Genomic DNA, 7,762 nt, shown 5'->3' on the forward strand with positions numbered 1-7,762 from the left:
AAGGAATATGGTGCTTATTTGGGGAAGAATATCTTCCGAGCATGTTTCGAATCTTGGTGGATATCGATGGTTTTCACGTGCTCTTCATGCTCAAGGGTTATCCCCCACTCAGAACCAAAACCCCTTTAGTTGGGTCCCGAATTCCTCTTTGGGTCTGACTCTTAATGTTACTTGTTTGATTGTTTGAGGGACTGAGACTCAGTGCTTATGCCTTTAGCTTGGGGCCCAAGGCTGTATGCAGATGGTTTTTCTTTGGCCCACAGTTCCTTGGGGACTGTTGTACTCTATGTAAGTTGTTTTTAAATTTAATGAAATAGAAGGTACGACTCTTGCTTCAACAAAAAAAAATAAGTTGTCTTCCACATATCATTTGGAAAATTGGAAGCCCTATAGGAACACTTGAAATCAACCTAACATAATCATATCATCCATCTTGTTAGAATCAATTGTTTGGACACCCTTTTAACCTTTGTTGGTATGCCTTTAAGTAGTATCCCAACAAACATCACTTGTAGATAGAGTTGTCTTTTGCATGTCCTTAAGGATATTGGAAGACCTTGAAGAACACTTGAAACTAGCATAACATATTCCTATCAACCATCTTGTTATAATACATCAAGAAAAACATCTGAGGAGATCAGTGATGCATGCCAAGGAATTGAGTAGTACAATAAAGGGTACTATTTGTCCTCCTTAGTTAGTGCCATGGAAGATTTGACCAAATATTCTTATAAAAAACTCTTTGGTATATAAAAGAGATAGAAATTGATGCTTCTTTTCCCATAAGACCCTAAAAACCCTATATTCTCCTTTAAAACCTTAGCCTCTATAACAAAAGAAGAAATTTCCTACATATTTTACAATGTCATGAATTTGAGAATTCCACCAATTCAATGATGCTCGAAACAAATTTTTAGAAAACGAAATGCCTATCTAAAAAGACTCCATGTGTGGCATTGATCACCATGATTTCAATCTCTAGTAAATATTTTCTGGTGGACTCACCAATATAATTCATTTTGATCCTTCTCCACAGATTTCTCTCAAGGCATTGATTATGTTGAGCTATATCTTACACAATCTTTCTAATGCCCATGTGGTCCCATGACAAACACCTACAACATGTCATCCATAGATGACACAAATTAAATGGCTTAGTCCCTCTCATAGTACATTAACACTCTCACCCGGTCACTCAACACACCATAGACCAACATGCCTTCCCTCACTGTGCAAGTTGGCCTTTATTTTGAGAAGATTAGGAATTTGAGGGTAAGCATGATGAGGGTGTCATTTTCTCAAGATGAGTCTCTCATAAGGATAAGCACTTTAATGAGAAAGAAAATCACAATATTGACCACTCACTTCTTACCATTCCCACACCATAAAACAAACCCTAAAAATGTCATTCTTAAAATATCTTGTGTAGTTTCCTAATGTCATTCAAGTAGAATCTCATAATTACTTATGTCAGTAATGGTGTGATCATTTTTTTATTCTCTTAAAGGAACTCTTTCTATATATGCACCCCATCAAACATAAATCATCGAGTCAAAATGAATGGAAATGAATGAATAAGAGGGTGTGTCGGGGAGTGTCAGCGAGTGTTAGGTGTACCAAGGAGGGAGTGACAAGGCATGCTAGGGAATTCTAGGGCATGTCAAGAAGAGTCAGCGTGTGCTAACATGTGCCAGATATTGCCAAGGCATGCCAAGAAATTCCATGTGCTAAGGCATGATAAGATGTGCCAGGTGTTAGGGTATGCGAACATGTGTCAAGGAGCATCAAGGCAATAAAAGGGAACACCAAGTTAAAATGCAAAGAAATTAACACAGAAGAGGGTTAATAAGTCAGGAACTTACCTTTTCAAGAGGGGCATGATAGGCATACCAAAAATAGTATCAATACATGCCAAGGACCAAATTCTGGTGTGTCTTAAGTGCCAAATTATCCTCTATTACTTCTCTCTTAATTGCGAATAATTGATCTCAAATAAATTTTATCTTAAACCATGGTAAGGCATTCCAAGGAATTCCAATGCATGCCAAGAGTTGTTAGGTTGCACCAAGTGCCAAGAGCCAATATGTTCCAGGGATCTATAGGGCATGCTATGGAGTGGATAGGGCATGTCAGGGAGTGAGAAGGTGTGTGAAAGACTATTAGTGCATGCTAGGGAGTGCTACGGATACACAAAGGAGTGCTATGTCAAAATTCATAAAAATGAATGAATAAGAGTGTTTTCTAGGGAGTGTTAATGAGTTCCAGGTGTGTCAAGGAGTGATTGTCCTAAGATAAGTTCAAAATAAGAATGATAAGAGGATAGTATGTGGTTGCAACAAGGAGCTAGACAAAGCAATTTCAAGAAACGAGATACTTTGGGTTGGGCACAACATTGTTTTGTCAATGATTTGGTTGGGTTTTCAAGTCATAAAAAATGTAAGGCTAGCTATAAGGGCATGACAGATAGGGAGTGTCAATGTGTGTCAAGGAGTGTTCGAGAGTGCCATGGAAACAAAAGGGAGAACTGGTTCAAAATGCATGGAAATGAATAGATAAGAATGTGTGATATGGAGTGAATGAGTTTTAGGTGTACGAAGGAGGGAGCGACAAGGCTATATTTTAGGAAGCGCCAGGGCATGTTAGGGAGTGGTAGGGTGTGCTAGGGAGTGCCAAAGAATGTCAAGGAATGTAGACAGTGTTAACACATGCCACATAGTGCCAAGGGATTATTAAATGTGTAAGTCATGCTATGGCATGTCAATATGTAAACAATGTTGTTCAGTTGTTTTATGGCCATTTTTGGACATGAGCCTTGACTTGATAACTTGTAACTTGTTAAGTGGGATAATTTGAAATTGGAAATGAGTTGCCTAATATGAGTTATAGTTAGTTCTTAGGTTAACAAGGAATAGTCTAGTTGTAGCAATCGTAACTTGGTCAATCTATTGTAGTCGATGAAGGACTTGGTTAGGTTCCCAAGTCCCATAAAAAGATAAGGGTGGTTGTGAGGGCATGATAGCTAAGGATTTCCAGGGCATGCCAAGGAATGAAAATGCATGATAACATATGCGAGACAGTGTCAATGAATAGTCAGGAGAGGAGTGTTAGGGAGTTCTAGGGCATCACAAGGGAGAACTAGGTCAAAATGCATGGAAATGAACAAATGAGAGTGTGTGCCAAGGAGTGTCAACAAATTCTAGGTGTCCCAAGGATGAAGTGTGTGAGGAGAAGTTCATAATATAACTTGTAGGAGGCAAGCCTATGGTTGCGATAAGGGGCTAGACAAAGCAGTTTCAAACAAAGGGAGACTTTGGTTTGGGCACAACATTGTTTTTCCAATGCCTTGGTTGGGTTCCCAAGCCACAAAAAAAGCAAGTTTATCTATGAGGGCATGACAACTATGAAGTTCCAAGGTGTGCTAGGGAATGACAAGAAGTAATAACACATGCTAGACAGATCCAAGGCATGTTAGGCATGCCAAGATATGCCAAGTGCTAAGGCCTTCCAATATGTTCCAGGCACTAGGCTGCGGTGTGAACTTATGCTAGGGAGTGTTTCGGCCAGGTACTAGGGAAACATAGGGGAGTACTAGTTTCAAATTGATGGAAATGAAGTGTCAATGAGTTTCAAGTGTGCTAAGGATGGAGTGAAAAGATATGCTAAACAATTCCAAGGCATGCTAGAGTGGTAGGAAATCATATGAAGAGATCCCAAGTGCCAAGGTGTGCCAATGTATGTTGAGTGTTAGGGAGTGCCAGAGAAACACAAGGGAGCACTAGTTCAAAATGCATGGAAATGAGGGAATGCCACAAAAGCATAAGGGAGAACTAGGTAAAAATAATGCATGCAAATGAATGATTAAGAGCTTATGACATGAAGTGTCAGTGAAATCCAGGCATGCTAAGGAGGGTTTGACAAGATATGCTAGGCAGTGTCAAGGCATGGTAAAGGCCAGGGAAACATGCCAAGATGTGCTAAGTGTTAGGGTATGCCAATGCATGCTAGGGAGTGTTATGAAGTGCTAGGGAAACACAAGGGAGTACTAGTTTCAAATTCATGTAAATGAATGAATAAGAATGTGTGACAATGAGCATTAGCGAGTTCTAGGTGTGCCAAGGAGTGCTATGGAGTGCTAGGGAAACAAAAGGGAGAATTAGGTCATAATGCATGGAAATGAATGAATAAGAGTGTGTGACAAGGAGTGTTAGTGAGTTAAAAGTGTGATAAGGAGGAGTGACAAGGCATGCTTGGTAGTGTTAAGAAATGCTAGAGTGTTAGGGTGGCATGTGGTGAAGATGTTCCAATACATGCAAGGAAGTGTTAGCTGGGATTTCCAAGGAAACACAAGGGAGAACTACGTCAAAATGCATGTAAATGAACAAATAAGAGTTTGTGATTGGAAGTGTCAGTGAGTTCCAGGTGTGCTAAGGAGGGAGTGACAAGGTATGTTAGGCAGTGTTAAGGCATGCTAGAGGCAAGGGAAACATGCCAAGATGTCCTAGATGCTAGGGTGTACCAACATGTGCCAAGGAGTGTTAAGGAGTACTAAGGAAACACAAGGGACCACTAGGTCAAAATGCATGGAAATGAATGAATAAGAGTTTGTTTCCGGGAGTGTCAGTGATCTCAAGGTTTGCTAAGAAGAGAGTGACAAGGTATGATAGGTAGTTACAAGGAATGCTAGAGTGCTAGGGTGACATGCCAAGATGTGTTAGGTTCTAGGGTGTGCTGATGCGTGCTAGGGAGTATTAGGGAGTGTCAGGGAAACATAAGGAATCACTAGTTCAAAATGCATGTAAATGAATGAATAAGAGTGTGTGACAAGGAGTGTCAATGAGTTCTAGGTGTGTTAAGGAGGGAGTGATAAGGTTATATGCTAGGTAGTTCCAAGATATGCTAAACTACCAAGGCATGCCAGGAAGTGATAGGGTGTTCTAGGGAGTTTCGAAGCATGCTAAGGAGTGTATGGGATGCTAGCACATTCCACATAGTGCCAAGGCATTCTAAGACATACCAGGTGCTATGACATGCCAAGATGTAAACTGTGTTGCTTAATTGTTTCCATGGTTGGATGTGATGAGCCTGGCCTTGGTAACTTGTTAAGTGGGACGAGTTGAGATTGGAAATGAGTATCCTAAGATGAATTATAGGTAGTTCTTAGGTGAACAAGGCATATGTTGAATTTCCACAACACATGAGAATATCAGTTTGGTCTTAGAATCTTTGATGAAAACACACTCAAGTGCCACAACACATCTACTTTGGAAAACAAAATCTACACACATCATGGAATCAACTAGTGCACATGAAATTTTTTAAAATTTTCAAACCCTTCTTAGTTATATTATAAACTATAATAGAATAGGCTAGATCTCTCATACTAGATATTGGCCCTGTTACAATCACACTGATACAAGGAATACAACTAGGGCTTGGTGTTAGTCCTTTGACAACCAATATACCTTGAACAAGACAACACTTGACCTACTTGTTGATGGTGGCCAAACACAACCCTTTCAGTCCACATGTCTTGAACACATCTGGAAGGTCCTCTTTCTTCCCATTGTGCAACTCCTCAATCTGCCTCTATTAATGAACTCAACTCCTTTAAGTTACTGAACTTAGCTAAAAAAAAATTCCCTCTAGCTACCTCCTTTTTCCTTCAAGGTTTGCAACACTTGGGGTCGTTGATCAACTGTTCATAACTCTATTTGTAAACACCTATTTAGTCTACCCACTTTTGCCATACTGTTGCTCCAAGATGACAAGTCTATGGTTATGGAGGTTTCCCTTCTTCTCACTAACTCAATCCTCTATAGTACAATGAGCTATGGCTAGTTGCTAGCCCACTTGATTGATACTTTAGTCCTTCAAAGTTTGCACATCCTTAGGCCCAATACACCTAGCCTTCTACCAGTCTTGTTGTCCTTCACAAGTACAAGACTTAGGGCTCTTCTTTGATAGTCACCTAACAACCCTCCAACTGTACTTGGAATTCCATCAATTTACCCAACCACAATCAATTCTTTTATTGATCGAAGGCCCACAACACTACCCTCAACTAGGGCTCCTCAAATATTCCACCTAATAGTGATTTGTGTACTCTCAAAATCAATATTCTTGTGTACCAATTTCTTTTTTGTCCAATCTATGAAAAAATTTGAACTACCCCTCTTATCATCCTTCTAACAATCTTTAGATGACTAAATTAGGGTCATAAATCATCCACTAACAATCCATTTACTAACTATTTATAGAATGCTTCAGATCTCTTTCCAAGACTCTATGGAAATTCCACTAAAATCAACTCCTTTTCATGTCAATCCATTCCTCATATGGCACATTTATTTTTCTCAATTTTCTACTCTGGTTCCACCCTTGCTTGGATCTTTTATCTCCACGCATACTTCTGCAAACCATATTCCATATCTTTGGTCTATATTGCAGAGATAAACCTAGCTCTAAGGGTCACGACCCCATTCTTATATGCAGATTTGTCACAGTCTTACATGAATACCTTATGGATTAAACAGTCTTTGTGCTAGGTAGTTCCAGGTGTTAGTGTCGGTATCTTCATCCCTCTGTCAGAGATCAAATTCTCTTGTTGCATTTCATGTTAGGTGTCCCGCCCAGTCATTTGCATTCCATTAGGCGCATAGATCATCTGACGGTAGTGGCGTTCCTCCAGTTTCCCTCATGTTATCTACCTGCTGGCTCATGTTTGTTCATTTAAAAAACATATACAGTCCTTTTTATCTTGAAAATTGCAAAAGTTGTCTTTAGGGTTTCATCGACAATTAAGTCTAGGTTTCATCAAGAAATGTGTAAAAATGTCCAATAATTGCCAGCAGGCCATGAGGAGGTTGCAACATCAATAAATTTTATCACCAAGCTTTTGAAAATGTGTTTTCCTCAAAGCTCTGTTTTGAGGAAAAAATAGAGTATTTAGTATTTATTGTACAAAATCATGAAAATTTTGCTTTTCTCATTGTAAATCCATTCATCTGCACCCCGGTTTCTATTGTTAGCCTAAAAATCTCCAACACCTACAAAGCAAGCAAAGCTCAAGTCATTAAATTCACCATGAAGTTCAAAAGAAGTGAAAAGTCCAAAAAACAGAGTTTGTAAATAAAGTGATTGGCAAAACATTACGAAAGTGGGTTTTGGAAAATCAAATTTGAAAAGCTCCATAGATAAACCATTCCTCCAAGTGTTTGAAACTCATTTGCACTCCAAGAGCCAAGAGAAAACAAAGCAAAGTGATTGTGGGAGTTTTTGGTGAAATTTGCTCCAAATTGACTGGCGCGACGCACTGGGCAGGAGGCGTGGCGAATTGGCCAGGCGCGGCGCACTGGGCCTCAGAACCCTTTGTTAAAAAGCACGTGCACGACTCATTGGTGAGGCATGGCTCATTGGGTGTGTTGCGCGGTGGATACAACTAGGAAACCCGAAAATCACTAGAACGACCTCCAATCACCAAAATCGCACAGGTTCACCTTGTTCCAAGTAGGTCGAGCTTAACCTCTACTGTTTATCCAAGTTTGGTTTTGATGTTATGATGGTTGATGTGGCGAGTGTTTTAAAAAATAATCAAACCCTACCATTACAAATTCCTTAAACAAAAATTGTTGCCTAGGGTTTCATCAACTTTTTTGCTACCAAGTTCATCTTCCCTCCATCATTCCCTTACCCCATTTTTCCCTGTTTTCATGGTTCCCTAGGTTCCCCTACCCCATAAACTCACTACTACCCTATCCCAAGT

This window comes from Pinus tabuliformis, chromosome 8 (assembly GCF_031772625.1).
Source record: "Pinus tabuliformis cultivar Carrire ecotype Pingquan chromosome 8, CPIR1, whole genome shotgun sequence".
In the NCBI taxonomy this organism is placed as follows: Eukaryota; Viridiplantae; Streptophyta; class Pinopsida; order Pinales; family Pinaceae; genus Pinus; species Pinus tabuliformis.